Here is a 21116-nt window from a genome sequence, read left to right as displayed (position 1 = left end):
GGGGAAAGCCTTGTCAGATGTGGCTAGTAGGAAATCCTTAAATCATTGGGGAAATGTTCTTAAGGGGGAATGTGGAACTCTGGCCCTTTACTTCCCACATTTTGGTCATGAGGTGAGCAATTTGCCTCTCCAAGCCATAATGTCATTATGAAATGGCACAAGTCCACCAATCATAGGCCAAACCCTCCAAAACAGTGAGATAAAGTGAACTTTTCATCTTTATCAATTGTTCTTCTTAGGCATTTTGTTACTGTTATACTATTATACTGTTATACTATAATGTTGACTAATACAAGACTGTTTTGGAAAATGCATTAATATTAGTTAGTATTACTAATTAATTAATTAGTATTAATGTCTACTGTTTTAGAAAAGGTATTATCTACTGTGTTAGTCAACATTTTATTGCTACTTGAAGTAGTACAACCATGCTGTAAGAAAGAATGTTCCCATTCAGAATGTTCTTAGGCAAGCAAGCAAAGATAGTGCTCTGAGAGAGGAGCAGAACAATAAGATGGGTAGACATGAAAAAGTTTAAAGATGGCGATACTGAGCATAGGAAATGAGCAATTTTACGCACACACTTAGTTACTTGGGAAACTAAATATATGAATAATGTCACATAACAGCCCAAGAAATAGACTGCACTAAACTCTCCACCCACACAGCTGTTGTCAAAGTCACCTATGTCTTGCATACTGCAGAATCCAATGATTCATACAACTTCAGCGCCCTTTTTGAGTCAGAGGGAAGTGGGATGGTGAGTAATTTCTGTTTCTTTTTTTTTAATTTTTTTTGGTTCATTTTTTATTTATTTATTTGAGAGTGACTGAGAGAGAGAGGGAGGGAGAGGAGAGAGAGAGAGAGAGAGAGAGAGAGAGAGAGAGAGAGAGAGAGAGAGAGAGAATGGGCACGCTAGGGCTTCCAGCCACTGCAAACGAACTCCAGGTGCATGCACCCCCTTGTGCATCTGGCCAAGGTGGGTCCTGGAGAATCGATCCTCGAACCAGGGTCCTTAGTCTTCACAGGCAAGTGCTTAACCACTAAGCCATCTCTCCAGCCCTAATTTCTGTTTCGTGAAGCCCTTTCTGCATGTAGCTCCTGTGCGACTACTTTCCTGTATGGTTCACTTTTCCACTCCTGTTCTTGCTGAGTCTGCTTAGCTTGTTCTCCTAAACTCACACTTTACACTGCTTTTCTTCCAGATACATACTAGGTCTGAGAGAATTTTATTCAGGCTTATCAGTTTATATGACAGTGTGGTAGTAAGAATAATATCCCACTTCTCAAAATGTCTATACCCTAATCCCTGGAACCTATAACTATATTAAATTCTCTGGTAAAAGGAAATTAATGTTGAAATTGGAATTAAGATGATGAATCAAAGCCGGGTATGGTGGTGCACGACTCTAATCCCAGCACTCAGGAGGCAGAGGTAGGAGGATTGCTATGAGTTTGAGGCTACCCTGAGAATACATAGTGAATTCTAGGTCAGCCTGAACTAGAGTGAAACCCTACATCAACCCCCCCACCTCCAAAAAAGGATTATGAATCAACTAAACTTAAAATTTAAGAAGTTATACCAGATTACCCTGATGGTCCCAATCTTATTATTCTTATAAGTATTGCTATTTAGTAATGGGATAATCTTTTTGAGTGAATTAAGCACATTGGACACATTGGAGGAAGACAACTATAAGCCTTTTCTCTTTGCAGTTCTTTGTTTTTATATAGATACATAAAATTTATACACACACAGACACACACACACACACACACACACACACATATACATATGACTTGAATATATATATATATATATATATATATATATATATATATATATATATATATATACACATATATATATGACTTGAAAGTAGATTATAAGGTGTCTAAGGGAACAAGGGGATGAATGAGAGGGGGAGGAGGAAGAGCAAGAAAAGGGAGGGTAAAGGGAACTGAAAGGGAATATTCTGGTGATGATTTACATTGAATGTCCATGTGGCAGGACATAGAATCACCTGTGAGGAATTATGTAGATGAGATTAATCTCTGGGTGTGACTGTGAGAGATTATGTAATTATGTGGATTAGGTTAGTTAAGGAGGGAAGACCTCCCCCCCCCCTTTACCATTTCAGGACTGTGTAAACAGGATGGAGTTGATTGTATATCAGCATTCATCACTCTCTGCTTACTCACTGTAGTCTGAATGTGATCAGAGGCCTCAAACTCCTGTTGCTATGACTTCCTATTCCCCACTATGGACCATAACCTGGAACTATAAACTGAAATAAACTCTTTCCTTCCCTTGGTTGCTTCTAATCAGGTATTTTGTCCCAGCAACAAAAACGACAGTAATATAATGCTTAACATAAGGTATAAACATGTATGGAAGCTTTAATAAAAATTAAAACAACCTTAAAAATGTTTGATTTAAGTGCATGGAATATGTAGCGAAAACTGCTACCAGAAGCACTAAGATTGTAAAGTAGAAAACCCAATACCATGATGATATACTTCCCTATGATTGTTTGCCAAGGAGAACCCTAAGGCTCCCAAAACAATATAGGTTATTGTCATTGATATTGATCAACAACCAGTTCTAGATACTAAGACCTTTTTTAAAGATACCAAGTTTTGATTGCACCACATGGAGATATCAAACTGGATTGAGCTGAAATTTTCCTCACTACTAGTTGGTTTTATGACATATATATATATATATATATATATATATATATATATATATATATATATATATATATATATATATATATACTTTAACAGATCTTCAGACAATGGCAGGGGAGAAGTGTCCCCAACAATCTTACTCAGTCTTATTCATCTGAGCACCCTGAACGCAACAGTTACTGACCTGCCAGGCAAGATGTACCCACCAGTGCAAGATCATAAATGTTATAAGGTTAACCACCACTGATTGGATTTGAAGCCCATTCCTCAAGGAGAGGACTCAAATTTGGTACTATAAACCTGGTCAAAAGCCTGTGGCCAAGAAGGTCATAAGCCCTAGTGGGGAAGCCTCTGCTATTGTTTTGCTAAAGAAACATGATGCACCTGTCCAATTGTCTAACACATCAAAGCTGCATAGTTGCTGCCACTTTCAGACAATTTTTTTTTTTTTCACTGGGTGGCAGTCACTACAGGAACACATAACTAGTCCAAGTGTTGAGAGTAATTGACTTTTAAATGCTCAGCCATACATGAGGCATTTATATCACCACCAAAAGGTTCAGAGAACATCATGGGAGAGGGAGTGAAAGAATGTAAGAGCCAGAAGTGATAAAGTCTTATGGAATGCTCTCCTTTAGAGATCACACTCTTGATATCTCAGAAGTTGTGATTATCTGCACACAGCTATACAAAATTGGGTTTGTCAGTGTTCCATCATGAAAATAAGAGAGGCTGTTGAGGCCCCACCTCTCCCTGAGGATTTATAGGCAGTTAATGTTTCTGGGGAAAAAGACATTTTCTTCAGGGGTTTAGCCATTAGTAATTTGCCCATGCTACTGTAAATAATCCTAATATAATTCACTGGTTGGTCACTGATCACTTTAACACACACACACACACACACACACACACACACACACACACACAAGAACAAGGACAAGAGAGAGCAATGGGGAAGAATATCTTCAAAGTAATTGTAGTCATAATAAATCCATTATCATATATAATATATGCTAACAAAACCTTTTTAAAAGGGATGTATACTTATAAGTGAAAAAAATATGCATGCCTTGGAGTTGGAGAGAAGGCTCAGTGGTTAAAGGCACTTGCTTACAAAGCATAATGGCCTGGGTTTGATTCCCACATACCCACATAAAGCCACATGCAAAGTGGAACATGCCTCTGGAATTTGTTTATAGTGGAAGAAGGCCCTGGTGGGCCCATACTCACTCTCTCTCTCTCTGTCTGCCTCTTTCTTTCTCTCTGCCGTGTGTGTGTGTGTGTGTGTGTGTGTGTGTACAGGCCTTTTAGGAATAAGATAAGAGTCTTTATAATGCAGCCTGAGGGGGTTGTTTGCCTTTTCTACTATGTAAGGATACAAGGAGAAAGTACTACTTATGAGTCAGGGAACAGAACCTTCACTAGACACTGAGTCTGCTGCTGTCTTGGTCTTTGACTTCCTGACCTTCAAAAGTAGAGGAATTAATTTCTTGTTTGGAAGTGACCTGGTCCATGGTATTCTATTATTTCAAAGTGGCTCAGAGTAAAATAATATCATAAAAATTTAGCACATCTATAAAGATAAATATGCTTTGTAGACTATCTAAAATCTTGGAATAAACTGGATATGGTGGCACACATCTTTAATACCAGAGCTTGGGAGGCCAAGTTCAAGGAATTCATTTAAGAAGTTCAAGGACAATGGCTAAAGAGTGAGTCACAGTTTGGCCTGGGCTAGAGGGAGACTATGACTTGAAAAACAAAAATAAAAGAAATTAAGATTCTTGTAAAAATATTCTGGTGTTTGAGCTATATGAAACATCCCACTCAGAGATGGTGAAAAATGCAAAGATTTAACAGTTTACATTGAATTGAGAAATTCTGGATTAACAGATTCCCCAAATCTAATTTGATTACAGACTACTGTCTTATAGAAAGCTACTGAAATCTGATTTGCTTAAATGATTATCTCCTCTGGCTGAGTATCAGAATCATTTCTGGCTTTTCAAAAAATTGTGTTGTTTTATCTGAAGTATATCTAAAGTATACAAAGAACTGAAAAAGGATAAATAATAATAACAAATCAAACAAACCAGTCAATAGATATGCTGATGAAATGAAGACAGTTCTCAAGAGATGAAGTATAAATGGCCAACAAACATATGAACAATTGTTCAGCCTCAGTAGCTGTCATGGAAAAGCAAACTCCACAGTGAGATTCCTTGTCACTCCAATCAGAATTGCAGTTATTTAGTAACCAGTAACAACAAATGTTGGCAAGGATTTTGGCCACAGGGAATCCATATGCTGTGTTGGTGGGGATACAAACTAGTCCTGGCAGTATGAGAGTCAGTATGAAGGTTTTTTTATTTTTTATTTTTTTAACAAAAAATTCCACAACCAACCCAGAAGTCATTGGTGGAGATAAACAACAGTGAACACTTTAAGCCTTAACTTTGGCCAGCCAGGCCAAATGAACCAACAGGAGCAATAGTGGCATGGTATGTCTGTTAGGGAAGAAACCAGCCACTCTCTAATTGGACTGGAGGCCCACTCCATGGGACAGAATACACGCCTAGTACTGAAAACCCATGATGGGTGAGGTTATTTGCCCTAGGCATGTAACACCTGTTGGTGTTTGGCTAAATGTAGGTATTATACTCATCAAAGTGCCTGGTAAGCATTTCTCTTAATGTTCATACCCATATATTAATGCTACTCTCACTTAAAATTTTTCTTTTGGTTTATTTTTAGTTATTTACTTGAGAGTGACAGACAGACAGACAGTCAGAGAAAGAGGCAGAAAAAGAGAGAATGGGAGCATCAGGGCCTCTAGCCACTGTAAACGAACCCCAGATACATGTGCCACCTTGTGCATCTGGCTTACGTGGGTACTGGGGACTCAGCCTTGAACTGGGTCCTTAGGCTTCACAGGCGAGTGCTTAACCACTAGGCCATCTCTCCAGCATTATTCTCACTTTTGATTAGAGAGGCTTCTCTTTTTAGATGGCAGTGACCTCAGGGATGACTCAAAAGGCAACCTATTGCTGTGAAGGAGTGGAAGAGGAGTGCTCAGCACTAAAACATCTCTCTCAAATCTTACAAGGCCCAGGGTCTACTGCAGAAGAGGTGGCAGAAAGAATATAAAAACCAAAGGAAGGGTAGGACTCCTTACAATGTGCTCTTCCAGACACAAAGTGTCCTGCATATCCATGACCTCACATTACCTGGCACTACCTATACAATACCCTCGTAACAGGTGGAATATATGATAACATCAAAAAAAAAGAGAAGCTAACTGAGAGGGGGAGGGTATTTGTTGGAGAATTGACTTGTGAAGGGGAAAGTGAGTGGGAAAGGAATTATCATGGTTTATTGTCTGTAATTATAGAAGTTGTCAATAATTTTTTTTAAATCCAAAACTAAAACTACATCTACTGTATACCCAGCTATTGTCCTCCTACATATTTACCTGAAGGACTCTAAGACAACATTATCCGAGAGATACTTAAACTAGAATATTGATTACTTTGTCTTCACAATTGCTGAATTATGGAGCCAACCTAGGTGTCCATAAAGAGAGGAATGGATAGACAATAACACCTACACAGGCACACACTGGAATATTTTTAGCCATAAAGATAAATGAAGATACATCATTTTCAGAAAAATAGATGCAACAGGAAATAATGATGTTAAGTGAATTAAATTTGACTTGGAAAGATAAATATCATATGTCTTCTCTCATTTGTGGTTCCTATATTTTCTATAGACTCAGAAAATCACAAGTATAGATGATTTGAAAGTATAAGCACAGCTGTCTAGGGGAAAAAGTTCCAGTGGGAAGAGGGAGATGACAAGAAAGGGGATGATGCTGTAGTATGGGGTGAAAGTACATTATATACTGTTATTAAAAATTTCTTACACTACCTAATACTATGTACAATGACTATACACCAACAAAAATAAAACAACCTTCTTAACTGATCTGTCTCTGGTTTCCTGAGTCAGGACACTCATAAGGATGTTGTGATGGTGAAGGTGTTGTCAACTTGATCTGTTTAGTCATCCACATAAATCCCTTTTGAGTGGATCTCTGAGGTTGCTTCCAAGGAAGGATCAACTGAAGGAGGAAGTCCTTCCCCCAGAGTGAGCCCTTCCCCCAGGGTGGGTGGCCACTCTCAGATGGACATTTTATATAAGGAAGCTCTGGGTCCACTTGGCTGTAGGAGCTGCTTGCTGCCTTCCAGCGTGGATTGAAGACCAGTGTCAAATGAAGACCTGTGTGGATTGAAATCCAGCAACTCCTCAGAAAGCCTACAGGTCTTCAGTGCTGGACTGGGACTGATGAGGCATATGGCCGTGTGGACTGAACGGCTACTGGGTTCCTTGATTCTCTGGCCTGCAACTGCTATTGGATTACTATAAACTAATCCAGTAAAGTACCTTTTTTTTTTTTTTTTTTGGTTTTTCGAGGTAGGGTCTCACTGTGGTCCAGGCTGACCTGGAATAAACTCTGTAGTCTCAGGGTGGCCTTGAACTCATGGCGATCCTCCTACCTCTGCCTCCCGAGTGCTGGGATTAAAGGCGTGCGCCACCACGCCCGGCTTTAAAGTACCTTTTAAATATAATTCATTCTAGCAGTTCTGTTCCTCTAGAGAACCCTGGCTTAATACAGATGGTATGGGACTGTCTACTACAAGCAAACTAGCAGAATCTCTTCAGGTCGTTCTGATGCAATTGTATTGGGATTCAATGGCTGAGATATCTGAGCAATGTTAATATGCATATATCCTTGGTAGAAATGTATCCTTCATAAGGACTAATTGCCATGTGAGTATTAATGGAAGAGTGAGGGAACAAGTTTGTCCATGGACAGATGGAAATAATGTGAGGTTGTTCAGAATATCAATGGGCCAGAAATAGGAGCAGTGTTAAGGATGCAGGCAGGAAGTACTCTAAGCTTCGTCACCACATGTGTAGAATTTTAATCCTATCCATGCTGTAGCCATGTAACCTTGGTCAAGTTTACTTAACATCCAGAAGCCTTGCTTTCTCTTTTCCTTATTTGTAGAAAGGAAGACTCAACATATACACATACATAGATATGTAGTTACTTCACCAAGAAACTTATCCAGGCCTGTCAGTTCATAGTGACACAGTGGAATATTAGGATGGCTGATAACTGGAAACTGAATGCAGGAAGAAAGAGAAAACACCATATTGTAAAGTGATAATAAAGAAAAGTGTAACGTGAGGTAGCTTTGTTAGCTCAAAAAGAATTAAGCAGCAAATAACTCCTGAAGCTTGGGGCTTAAATTACACACACACACACACACACACACACACACACACACACATTCACATGCACACACACACATACTCACATACACACATGCACACACACTGGCCATAAAGTGTCCCTGCAGGTGATAGAGAAACAGTAACATAGCAGAGCTTGCTTCACAATTACAATAGCATGTGGGCATTTAGAAGGAAGATACCTCATCACTGATTTTCATTGGATGCCAATCTTTGGTTATTAACATTTACTACTCCAGCAACTAGATTGCTGCCAATTAATCATTCATAATTTTTTTTCTGGCTATACAGCCTTGGCAGAAAAGCCATTCTCTCTATGGACTGATTAAATGATTTTTAAAATGATTTTGCTCCCCATCAGAGACGCTTCAGTGGTGTTTATAAGAAAGTACAATGCAGTCCTCCTCACAACCCCCTCTTGTGGGTGGCCTTGAAGCAGCAGAGCTGGCTTGTGAAGTTAGAATGGACTCCGGATGGCTGTCTGGAGACTATTAAAGAGCGAGGGCTCATTTCCCTGGGTTTGATGTGGTCATATCATCTGTAAATTATAGCACTCAGCTGTTTTTCCATTTAGTCATTATTCTGTCATTTGCCTAGCTGCCGACAAGCTCCTCTTCAGCCTGCACTGCTGTGCACTCCAGAAACAGCTGTTTCAGGAGGGAGCCTGTTCAGGGAGAATAAATATGTTGAGAAACAAATGGTATTAAAGTAGATTAATTTTTGTTCTACATTTTACATGATCTTTGCATCACTAGTTACTAATTCTACCCTTTAAATAATTCCTCCTCTTGGTGGTTTTGATTTGAATATGTCTTGACCCTTCACTGCTCCTCATTTAGAGAATGCCAAAGACCCATTGTAACGATAATCTGATTTGTTGACTAGTGGGAGCTACCTTAGCTCAGTTATCATCTCTTCCTAATCCTGATTTTTGTTGGAAGGAGTCACTTTATATAGCTCCAATGTTTTCTGATTGTTTATTTTTACCATGCCAGGATGGTATACACATACACAGCCTGAATGAATTCATTGAAACAAACAAACAAACAAACAAACAAAGGCAGAAGTAGATCGTTTATTGGATATAGTTGGAGTGGGCAAGGCCACAGAGACAATCCAGGCAGTTGCTTTTATGGGAGTGGGTCTAGGTGGTAGCCAGAAGGTCTTATTGGGGTGGGCCAATAGGTTTGTTTCTTCTAAGGATTGGTTCCCTGTGTAAGAAAGATGTCAAGAGTTGACAAGAATCAGTGTTCAGATGGCCGTGGTCTGTTTATTAAAATGCAGCATGTTTCCTAGTGGTATCATTTTTCTGATGCGGTAACAACCCTACTTGGTGGTAGTAGTTACCGTGTTGTGAGTCCAGCCTGCTTTGAGGCAAAAAGCGACCTTGTTCTCAGGCTAAAATGGCTCAGAACAGCCATCATCCCAGAATAGCACTCATACTCTTGCCACTTATAAACTATTTAATAATCACCATTAGGTTAAGTTAGGTAACCTACTGTAATGATCGCCACCAGGCTGACGATGAGTGAGCCACACAATACGATGACTAAAAGTGATTCCTGACCCCTCAACCCTAGCCCTCCTGTCTGAGAGTTGTCTTCAAGTCTAAGTGTGTGCGGTAAGACATTTGATCTTTATCAACATCTGTTTCCCCTTCTTTGGGGAAACATAGCTCTCCCACTCTTACTCCATTTGGATTGCTGGTGCTTCTCAAGCCATGGGGATCTGTTGAATTCACAGCATAAGCTTGTAAGCTTAGCCAATATTCCATCTCACCTCTGAATGGTTGCAAGATGGCATGTAAATGAAGGCCAGCCAATGATCAGTCTGTTTCCAATGGTCTACATAGCTGAAAAATTGAAAGCTCAGAGTTGCTAGTTTCTGTTGGAGGATGAAAATGACGGAGGAGGGAGCATGGCTAAGGAATGAAGAGATGGGGAGAGTGAGAACAGGACAGAAGTGAGACACAAAATGAGGTCCTGGATGCAGCCTTGTTGAAAGGTATAGTCACCTGAAGCTGTTCAATTACAGAAGTGGGGGCTGGAGAGATGGCTTAGCCCTTCAGCACTTGCCTGTGAAGCAGAAGGACCCCAATTCGAGGCTCAATTCCCCAGGACCCACTTTACCCAGATGCACAAGGGGGCGCACGCATCTGGAGCTCACTTGCAGTGGCTGGAGGCCCTGGCGCACCTATTCTCTCTCTCTCTTTCTCTGCCTCTTTCAAATAAATAAAAATAAAACAAAAAACAATTTTTGGTCTGCTTCAGTGATGACGTGTTGGGGGCCTCGGAGGTTCAGGGAAATTTTGCAGAAGAGGGGGCAGAAAGAATGTCAGAGCCACATGTTGGGTCAGGATATGCAGAGACATTTATTGTACCAATAACTGTGGGCTAACTCCACAAGGCATGACCCATATACCTCAACAAGGAGCGGCCAATGGGGAGGGGGTAGGTCATGGATAAGCCTAATAATGGTACCAAAAGTCCTGTATTTGCTGAATAGAAAACTAATAAAAAATTAAATTAAAAAAAATTACAGAAGTGGATAAATCTCAATTTTTGCATCAACTAGCTTGAGTTGTATTTCAGTTGCTTTCAGTGAAAACATTCTTGACTGTAAAAGCCAAGTCTGGGGTAGGGGAGATATTAAAAGTATCCTTTGCTTTCTCATTAATATAACTTTAGGCACATCACTTCATCTCTTAGACACTTTTTTTTGGCTTGGCATGGTTGTATACACTTTTGAGAGAGAGAGGGGGGGGGGGTGGGGGAGGGAGAATTGGCATGCTAGGGCCTCCAGGCACTGTGATCGAATTCCAGAGTCGTGCACCACCTTCTTTGCATGTGCCACCTTGCAACTTGCATCACCTTGTCCCTCTGGCTTACATGGGACCTGGAGAGTAAAGAATGGGTCCTTAGGCTTTGCAGTCAAGCTCCTTAACCACTAAGCAGTCTCTCCAGCCCATCTTAGATATAAATTTTGTAATTATGTAATGCCAGCAGTCAGGAGATGAAGACATGGCTTCACTTTGTCACCCATAAAAATCTAGGTATTCTCCTAGACTTTTAGACTGCTGAACTCAGGCTAAACCCAGGAATTATAGCTTCAGTGATGAAAAAAAAAATTCAGGAAGAGCTAGTATGAAGCAGAATTCAAGATTTTATTAAAAGTATTTAAAGACAAGTATGGTGGTTTGATTCAGGTGTCCCCCATAAACTTAGGTGTTCTGAATGCTAGGTTCCCAGATGATGGAGATTTGGGAATTAACACTTCCTGGAGGCAGTATATTGTTGGGGTGGGCTTATGGGTGATATAGCCAGTTTCCCCATGCCAGTGTTTGGCACACTCTCCTGTTGTTATTGTCCATCTTATGTTGGCCAGAGGGTGATGTCCACCCTCTGCTCATGCCATAGTTTTCCCCTGCCATTATGGAGCTTCCTCTTGAGTCTGGAAGCTAAAATAAGCCTGTTAATTCTTTTTTCCCAGAGCTGCTCTTGGTTGGATGATTTCTACCAGCAATATGAACCTGACTGCAACATAAAGTTTAAGCGCAAAGGGTGTGAGAAAGTATATAAAAAGTTTTTGGAGTATTTCTGTTTTGGGATTACCTGTCAGGGACGCTTAAGATGTAGAATGATCTCGATGTGAGGTAGTGGTATGTGGTCGGGGCAGGGCGGTCTTAAAGTGATTTTGTTAATGCAGGTAGGTGCTTCTTTTTAACTGATGAAAGTTAAGCTTTTGTTTAAAATTATTGGGTTCTCATGAAAGACAGCATCTAAATAATTCCATTTGGATTATTACTGTTATGAGTTGGCAGCAGTTGGGATAGTTCTTTAGGCAACCAGTTGAGAACACACTCACACATGTGGTCCTGAGAAGCCTTCAGAGTCTCATACAGCTGATCAAGATAGCACTGGGCTGCGATGACTGGTTTTTGAGTGTCATGCAGGCAACTGTGCTATACTCACTGCTTCTAAAACTTGCTCAGCAGAGTTCAAAGGGATAAGATGTTAACAATCTCTGCTCTAGGATAAAAGATGAGAAGATTAACACAACTAGAAAGGTTTTATGTGGCCCAGAAAAATATTGCTTCAGATCTTTTAAAACAAAATCATTTGCTTTGTTCCAGGACAGTTTTTTGAAAACTATCTTCCTTTACTCAGTAAGTTCATAAAGAGAAGGGTGGGTTATAGAGAGGGTAATATAATATTCTGTTTACTAGAACTTTGCTGGAAATCAAAACACTAATATTCCCTTTCACAGGCTAATTTTCTATTCTTCTGATTATTTGATATCAGTTTTCTGGAGTTTTAGTAGTTTTCAGTAAATTGTTCCTATAAAATGATAGGAAGTTGCTGTAAGAAGCAGAGGGGAGTCAAAGCTAAGAGCAAATTATAACATAAGTAGTACATTACTTCTGAACTTATGCAGGACACAGAACTTTACCCAAGACATTAAACCAGAGTGAGTCTTTAGGAGAACGTACTGTAGGGGTGTTGGAAAGTACAATTACAAATGAATTTGGAGCTGGGCGTGGTGGCCTATGCCTTTAATCCCAGCACTTGGGAGACAGAGATAGGAGGAGCACCATGAGTTCAAGGTCATCCTGAGACTGCATAGTGAATTCCAGGTCAGCCTGAGCTAAAGTAAGACCCTACCCGGAAAAACAAACAAACAAACAAATAAACAACCACAACAAAACAAATCAACTTGGAAAAAAGAAGCAGTTTTGGGATGAGAAATATGTAACAGAAGTATTCTTTGGCTAGGCCCCCTTAAATTTTGAATATAGTTCTAGTCTATAACACTATAAAGCTTACATATATTTACTATAAGTAAAAATATGTATTAAACTCACCAATAATTTATCAATATTGTCTGTGGTTTTTCTTTTGTAGGCTCTAGTTATGTTTCAAATCATAGACAAGAGGCTTTTGTGGTCACTTTCTCTCTTATAAAGAGGAAATTGTACAATGATTATGTTAGTGGGCTCTGGAGCCTGATGGCCTTTGCACTGGACTTATTATTACTTGAAAGTGTAGGTTTAAGTAATTCTCTGTGTTTGTGTTTCCATGGCTCTGAAATATTATGTAATGTCAGTTTGTTGCTGAATAATTAATGACCCCAAACTTATCTTAAGAAAATAACCAGTTATAATTTCACAGTTTTGGAGGGTTCAAATGGCTAACACACACTTAAGAAAATGTTCAACATTCCTAATTGCCAGGGAAATGAAATTAAAACAACTATGACATTATTCCTTACTCTAGTAAGGATGGCAATCATTAAAAAAAAAAAAGTCAGACAACAAATGTTGGTGAAGATGCAGGGAAAGAGGAACCCTAATTCACTGTTGGTGAGAATTCAACTTTTGCAACCACTGTGAAAATCAATATGTAGATTCCTGAAAAAGATAACTATAGGGCTACCAGCAGACCCAATTATTCCCTTACTGGGCATTTACCTTAAATACTCCACACTTCACTACAGAGATATTTGCTAACCATGTTTATAGATGCTCAATTCATAATTGCTTAGAACTGGAATCAACCAAGTTACCCACCAGTGGACAAACAGATAATGCAATTGTGGTACATGTACATGATGGAATACTACTCAGCAGCAAGAAAAAAAAAAACCTGATACAATGAAATTTGTAGGGAAATGGATGTACTTAGAACAGATCATACTCAGTGAACACACACAATCACAGAAAGACAAATGCCACATGTTCTCACTCATCTGATGTGCTGGCATACCAGACAGGCAACTTGAGGCCCAGACAAAGGGATGGAAGGGCTGGAGATGGAAGGGTTGGAGGGGGAAAGATGAAGGAGTTTGGGGGAAGTAAACACAAAACTAAATCTCAAATGAACTGATACCATAGAGACCTTTCTCCTTGGAGGTCGACTAAAACAATTTAACCCTTAACAAGAGTATGGGGGGAGTGTCTGAAAAGAAGGGGTATGGACAGGGTGGGATGAAGCCTAACCCTAAAAAAATTTGGCTCTGACTTGTAACTCTCAGTACCAGAAATCTGTGCTTCCCACATGTAGCTGTTGATCAGAGAGACCCACAGGGTCCCCCAAAACAAGACAAGCTTCTGTGAAAGCACTTGATTACCCACTTGAGGTAAAAGGTAAGACCCTGTTGCAAAAGTCGCCCTATGCTGCAGACACATGACAAAGACAGACCTGGCTGGAACCTAGATGAGAGCCAGTCCCTGGACAGTTAGCCCCTCTAGTGTTGGAAAGCACTACATGGGCTACTGGGGGAAAGTGGGCCACAATGGTGTGATGAGCAGAGGTCTAAGCTACTCGGAAGCAACCAACCTGACAGGAAGAACACACCACTGCAATGGGGGCCCACAGCCTTGGAGGGTAACCAATAGCTTTCCAATTGTCTAAGAGATCTGCTCAGTGGAAAGGAACCTATGGAGACAAATATTATGCTCTCCAATGACAAGCTCCCACTAGTCTTCTTCTAAAAGTGGGCCTACGTCCATCAAAATCTCCCAACATTTACCTATTTAACCATGTTGACTTCATTCTCCATTGGGGAATCTGTTTTTCTTTTTCAGAAGGTAGCAAGACCTGAGGAGATAAATCACCACTCTCATTTTAGCCAAGGCCCAGATGGAACCACGGAGGAATTGGGGAGACAAGCAAGAATGCTGCTTCCATGGTGAGCCTGACAATCAGCACTAGGGTGAAGGAGATAGATGCTGAGGGTACTCAATACCTACCAAAGCGGAGATCTAGAGGCTCCTAAGAGCTCATCACTGAAGTAGACTTAAAACACCCACCATGGCTCAGGGAATTTTGTGGAGGAGGGGGCAGGAAGATTGTTAGAGATACAGGTTGGGATGTAATGCCTAGAAACATTGCCTCCCACCAGGACCTGAGGGCTGCTCCCACAACGCATAGCCCTCTACCACATGGGGAATACCATTAATACCAGTGAGGAGGGTCCCCAGCAGAATGGGGGCAGGAAGGAGGAAAAAGATGGTACCAACAAGTGATGTATTCATACAAAATATGTTCATTTTACTTAAAATTTATCCAGGCGTGGTGGTGCATGCCTTTAGTCCCAGCCCTCAGGAGGCAGACATAGGAGAATCACTGTGAGTTTGAGACCACCCCGAGACTACATAGTGAATTCCAGGTCAGCATGGGCTAGAGTGAGACCCTACCTCAAAAATAATTATTTTCAGGCAAGCCTAACAGATTGGCCTTTTTTAGGCAACAGAGTGAGAGAAAGAGGCAGGATGAGAGAGAGGTAGTACACTAGGCCCCCAGCCACTGTAGTCCAACTCCAGACACACATGTGCCACCTGTGTGCATGTGCAGCCTTGCGCTTGTGGTACCTCGTGCATCTGGCTTATGTGAAACCTGAAGAGTCGACCATGGGTGCTTAGGCTTTGCAGGCAAGTGCCTTAACTGTAAGCCATCTCTCCAGCCCCAAAGTATGTTCTTAACTTTAGAAAAAGTGATTTGTTATTTTTTTTTTAAAGAATGGTAGAGCAGCTTAGCTGGGTTGCTCTTGCTCATGCTATTTAGTGAGGTTACAAGCAAGAAGCTCACTGGGATAGCAACCAAGGTCTGAGTAGGGTGTGCAACCTCTTTCATTGTAGGAGACTCACATAGCATTGCTCTCACCATATCAGCCTCTCCAGAGGCCTGATGAGCACTCTCTTGACATCACATGGCTTCTCTCCATAGTAAGTCAGAATAAGGCAGAAGTCACAGTCTTTTATAATCAAGCCTTGAGAATCCCATACCATTATGTCTTTCATTTTCCACTGGCCACAGATAATAACCTTGATACAATCTGAACAAGAATTCTCAACAGGCATGAATTATAGGTGAGAAGCATTAGGAGACACCATGAAGTGTATGTAGTAAACATTTGTCTTGTTATGATAACAAGTGAATAAAATACTGCATGCAGGTATAGTATCCTAGTGTCTGATCCAGGTCAAGGTCTCAGTTGGAGAGTGGCCAGGTGTAAGGAGAATCTTCACATTTGTATTAGCATGAAAACCTTTACTGCTATCAGTGTACTGTCACCAACATTTTTATTATTCCCATCAACCTTTGAAAGGCTTTATCAAGTAGCCATTGTTACTATTACCAGAAAGAACCTCCTTCTGGGAGATTCATACAGACCTTGAAATGCAAGTCTCCTAAGTTTGGGAATGAAAAGAGAGAGTTGGGGGTTTTATACTTTGCTCATCCACACCAACTGAGATTCTTCCCTAAATTGTGCCAGTGCATCACAGCCTTAATAGATTCCAGAAAGTAGTATACTTGTCTCTTTTCTTGCCACCTGCATTCTGAATCTTAAAATAAAGTGAGGGTGGGAATTAATTACATTCTGCTTTTCTATTGTTGCTCTAAAGCAGATGGGGAGTATTAGCTTTAACTTGTTCTGTAGATAAGAAAACTGGGACTCAGGGAAATGAAGCTACTTGTCCAAGTTTCCCTAATAAGACAGAGCAAAAATTGAACCCAGGTCTTTCTAATGTACTGCACACTATATTCTCTTCTTTTTATCTGACTGAGCCTGAATGTAGCCTGGTTTAATGGAAATATAGAAACTGAGCTTTGATTTTTCTCTTTTTGTCCCCATCATACTTCAATAAGGAGCAAACTAGAAGATGATGGGAACTGGTTGAGACACATGCCCAAAATAACCGACTGCTGCTCCCACAATGCGTTTACTACAACCCCATGGGGAATACCTGCAACCCCACTGAGGAGGGTCCCCAGTGGTATGGGGGAAGGGATGAGGGGAAAGAGGGTACCAACACATGATGTATTCCATATTAAATATGTTAATAATAATAACAAAAGCATTACAAAAGAAAATGACATGGAAAAGACAATAATTAACCTTAACCTGGAGTTAATGACAGGGGTACCTTCAGAAAGTTCAAAATCAGTTTATAGAAATGGCTGCCCAATAAAGAACAGACTCAGAGGGGAGACTTTGTTAGAAAAAGGAGCTAAGTAATAGAGAAGAAAATGAGAACAGGGAGAGGAGGAGGACAGCAGGCACAAGGCCTAAGAAGAGATGATCCTGGAAATCATCTCAACTCAGAGCTGTGGAGCTGCTTGCTCTTTTAGAAGAGCTGAGCACGTGAGCTGATAGGCCATGGGAAAGCAACTTTGAGAATGGGCTTCCCTCCATGGAGCTGCTTCTTCTCATGTCTCAGTTTCCCCCCTGGTGATTTGGCACACAGGTGTCTAGAAGCTGATTTGGTGACCCAAGCAGACAAAATGACAGTGAATGCTTTACAGACTGCTCTTGCATGGAATAAAATCTTAGTGATCCAGGAGACCCATAACTCTTTTTAACCAGACCTTCCACAGGGCTACTGAAACATTTATGCTAGCATTGTTTTTTTTACAAGTCTGTCTCTTTACTCCAGACCCCCAAGTAGTGCCTTCCTCGAGCTATATAGACATACGCCTGCCTTTAAACTCCTCCTTGACTTCCCCATGAGAGCAGAAAAACAGTTGCATGCACACAGTCTTTTTGCAAAAAACAATACTCAGTTTGTCTTATTAATACCTGATCCAAGTGCTTTTGTATGTTTTTACACACACAGCTGGCTGCTCCTAACTTCACTTGTGTCCTAAGCGGAAAATGTAGAAGCAGATTCTGCTGAGGCTGCCCCTGGCGGACCGCCTCACCTTCCCCTTTGAAATTAATTCCACTAGAACTGAGGCAGTAATTGTTGAGCTGTGGTGCAATATATGGGCTTGTTTTATCTCTGCAAACACAGGGTCTTGAAATATAAACCATGTAGAACTTCTCACCCTTGTCTCTAAACAAGGCTGAACCACTCCGGAACCTGCTACCATTTCCTGTGAAGTAAAGCACATCTCCACCCTTACCAAATAATGTCTTCCCTTTCAAGTGCTGAAGTGTGAAGAGGGACTCTTGATTTTATTGCAAAATGAGCAGTGAGTAAACAGAGAAATGTAATTTTCATGCAAGTGGGTGCAGGCATATATTAAGCTATCCCACACCCACCAGTTGTTTTTGTGTGTGCCCTAAAGAGGGGACAAGAAAAAAAAATCACTACAGCTCAACTGGAAAATGGCTGGGACATTCAACTAACTGAACCATTTAGTATCCTCAGTTTTCTGTGCATCCTATACATTCTCAAACCCATTACATAAAAGAGTGATATGAAACGTATTGTGTGGCTCTAGGGGACAGCTGTCTGTTGGGTGTGGCGGGGGCAGCAGTCCTTTGCTTGTTAGTTTTAGTCCTGTGAGGCTTCCTAGACATTCTTGAGCTCAGAAGGCTGCAAAGACTATTTTCTCAGTCTTATGGAGCAAATATCAAAGATGAGCCTCAATTTGCAAGAATGCAAAAAAAAAAAAGTCAGTTTTCTATTTCTAGAAGCAGCATCTTAATCTTGAGGAGGAATGCAGCATTTATATGAATCAATCAAGGCCCAGTTACACTGGGCCCTAACAGTCTCACATGTATTGAAAGTACTTCTAATGGCTGCAAAGTCAGCAGCCTTAGATTTGCATGTAGACTCAGGCCTTACCATCTATGAAGCTTAATATAGAGAAATTTATTTAACTGCTCTATAGCTAAGATTCCTCATCTGTGAGATGGGATAAAGAGGACTGCTGCCAGTATTCCTATAATGACTATCATGATGTAATGAGTAGAAAGTTTCCATGCCTTGGGGATGGGAAGATGCCTTAGTTGTTAAAGGCACTTGTTTACAAAGCCTACCTCAGTTCCACTGCCACCCCCCCCCCGCACCCATGAAAAACTGGATACAAAAAGTAGTGTATGTAACTGCCATTTGTTTTCAGTGTCAAAAAACCTTGGTATGTCTTTCCACACATAAATAAATAAATAAATAAATAAATAAATAAATAAATAGTTTCTTTGAAAGGGGGGTTAGGGAGATGGCTCAGTGATTAAGGTGCTTGGTTGCAAAGCCTACTGGCCTGGGTTCAATGTAAGGCCATATATATATATATATATATATATATATATATATATATATATATATATATATATATATATACATATATATATATGTATATATATATATATATATATATATATATATATATATATATATATATATATATATATATATATATTCTCAATCAGGCATGTATCAGGTGTTTGTTTTCAGTGGCAAGAAAACCTGGCACACTTGTGTGTGTGTGTGTGTTTATCTCCATGCATCCACACATCTGCAGATAAATAAAAAGAAAGAAAAGAGAGAGGGAGAAAAAATGAAAAGATGATTTTTGAGTTAGAATTCAGAGAAGAGGGCAGGCACAGCAGTGAGAGTCTGAATAATGGCACTGATGAAGGGGTTTTGGGGGGTAACATACATGATGTCATTAAGAGGATAGCTATTCATCTCACCTTATTATGTCTTTCAGTGAGAGGTGGTCTCTTGACCAGGACAATGATTGACAGGCACCCTTGGATTAACTCTGAAGGGAAGTAACTTAATCTCTGAACAGGGCCGGAGAACTTGGTTCCTCTGATCAGGAGAAAGTGGCTCTTTCCTTTCATATTGTATTTTAACTCTTATGGAGGGAAGATTGCAATGTTTTTCTTCCTAAAGTTACCAGGGAAACAAGAGGTGAGGGGTTCATCCTCAATGGCCTCTAAGCCTGCTAATAGCTGCTTACCTGCAACACCATGAGGATCAAAGAGAACAGATTTGAAACACTTAGAGTAGTACATAGGATAATTGCAAATCAATTACACAGCAACTCGGTTGGCTCTCTAAGTTGACACCAATGGGAAGAGACAGAGCAAGAACTGAAGGTCGGACACAGAGGTCCCCCAGAGGGTACTACTCAAGACTTCATGCTGGGGTATGCACAGATCTACTGGGATTCAGACAGGGCTCGTTGTAGTGAATATTTACCATCTGCTACACTGCAGTAAGCCCCAGAGTTGTTTCCCAGGAGTGTTCATTTGAGCTGATTAAAGCTTTTCCAGCACGCCATCGGCATCTGTTAAATTCGTCTGTACTGTTTATATTGGTTTGCTATTATGCTGTTTACCTTAAACAGCTCTGTTCTTTTCAAAGAAAAACATACTACTCTTCCATGGAGGTCTAAGCCACATTTTTAATGAACACTGCTCAGTGCTCCCAGCAGCTATAGGGATGGGAGAGTAGAAAGAGCATTGCCCCAGGAGTCTGTGCCCTGCTGTGTATGGGTTTTTTGATACTGTGAGTCTTGGATTCCTTATTAATGTTTTAAAGAGAGGGGACTAGACATGATAATGGCTAAGTGTCCCTATACCTCTGAAATTCTGCAACCTTTTTTTTTTTTAAATTTATTGGCATAACGGGCAGGTTGACAGGAAGTGTGTGAATGAGCGAATAGGGAAGATGTACCATCCTCACCCGTTGTTAGACTGCACTGGCAGGCAATATGACTAAGGACATAGAGTTTCATTTTGCATTTCATCATTTCATCATTTTCATGATGGAAACCAAAATGGGAATATCAGCCACTGATGCCACAGGCCAAGTTATGTGTACAAGAACATGAAAAGAACAGCTAATTTCTGTGACAGCGAAAGGGAGGAATCTTTTACTACCTGGCAATACTTCATACAGTCTTTAGTGCAACCTTGCAATTTAGGTACAAAAACTATTCTCCATTTTGCACTAAAATACATGAAGTAAAAGAAAAATATCTCATCTTATGTAGTGGTACATGCCTGTAGTCCCAGCACTCAACCAACGGAGGCAGGAGACCCATGAGTTAAAGTCCACCCTGAGCTACACAGTCAGTTAAAGGCCAGCTGAAGCCAGGCGTGGTGGCGCCCGCCTTTAGTTCCAGCACTCAGGAGGCAGAGGTGGGAGGATTTCCATGAGTTCGAGGCCACCCTGAGATTACATAGAGTGAGACCCTACCTCAAAAAAACCAACAAAAAGAAAAGCCAGCTGAGTTCCATAGAGCACTTGTTAATAAATATCCTGTCCTAACAAATCAAAAGAATTATTAAAAAATGTACACTGAGTGTCACACTTTTCCATTTGTATTTGAGCCTCACACAAACCGAGCAGGTCAGATAAA

Source organism: Jaculus jaculus, chromosome 14, assembly GCF_020740685.1.
Source record: "Jaculus jaculus isolate mJacJac1 chromosome 14, mJacJac1.mat.Y.cur, whole genome shotgun sequence".
NCBI lineage: Eukaryota > Metazoa > Chordata > Mammalia > Rodentia > Dipodidae > Jaculus > Jaculus jaculus.
The sequence above is the reverse complement of the archived record's forward strand: the minus strand, read 5'-3'. Positions refer to the sequence as shown.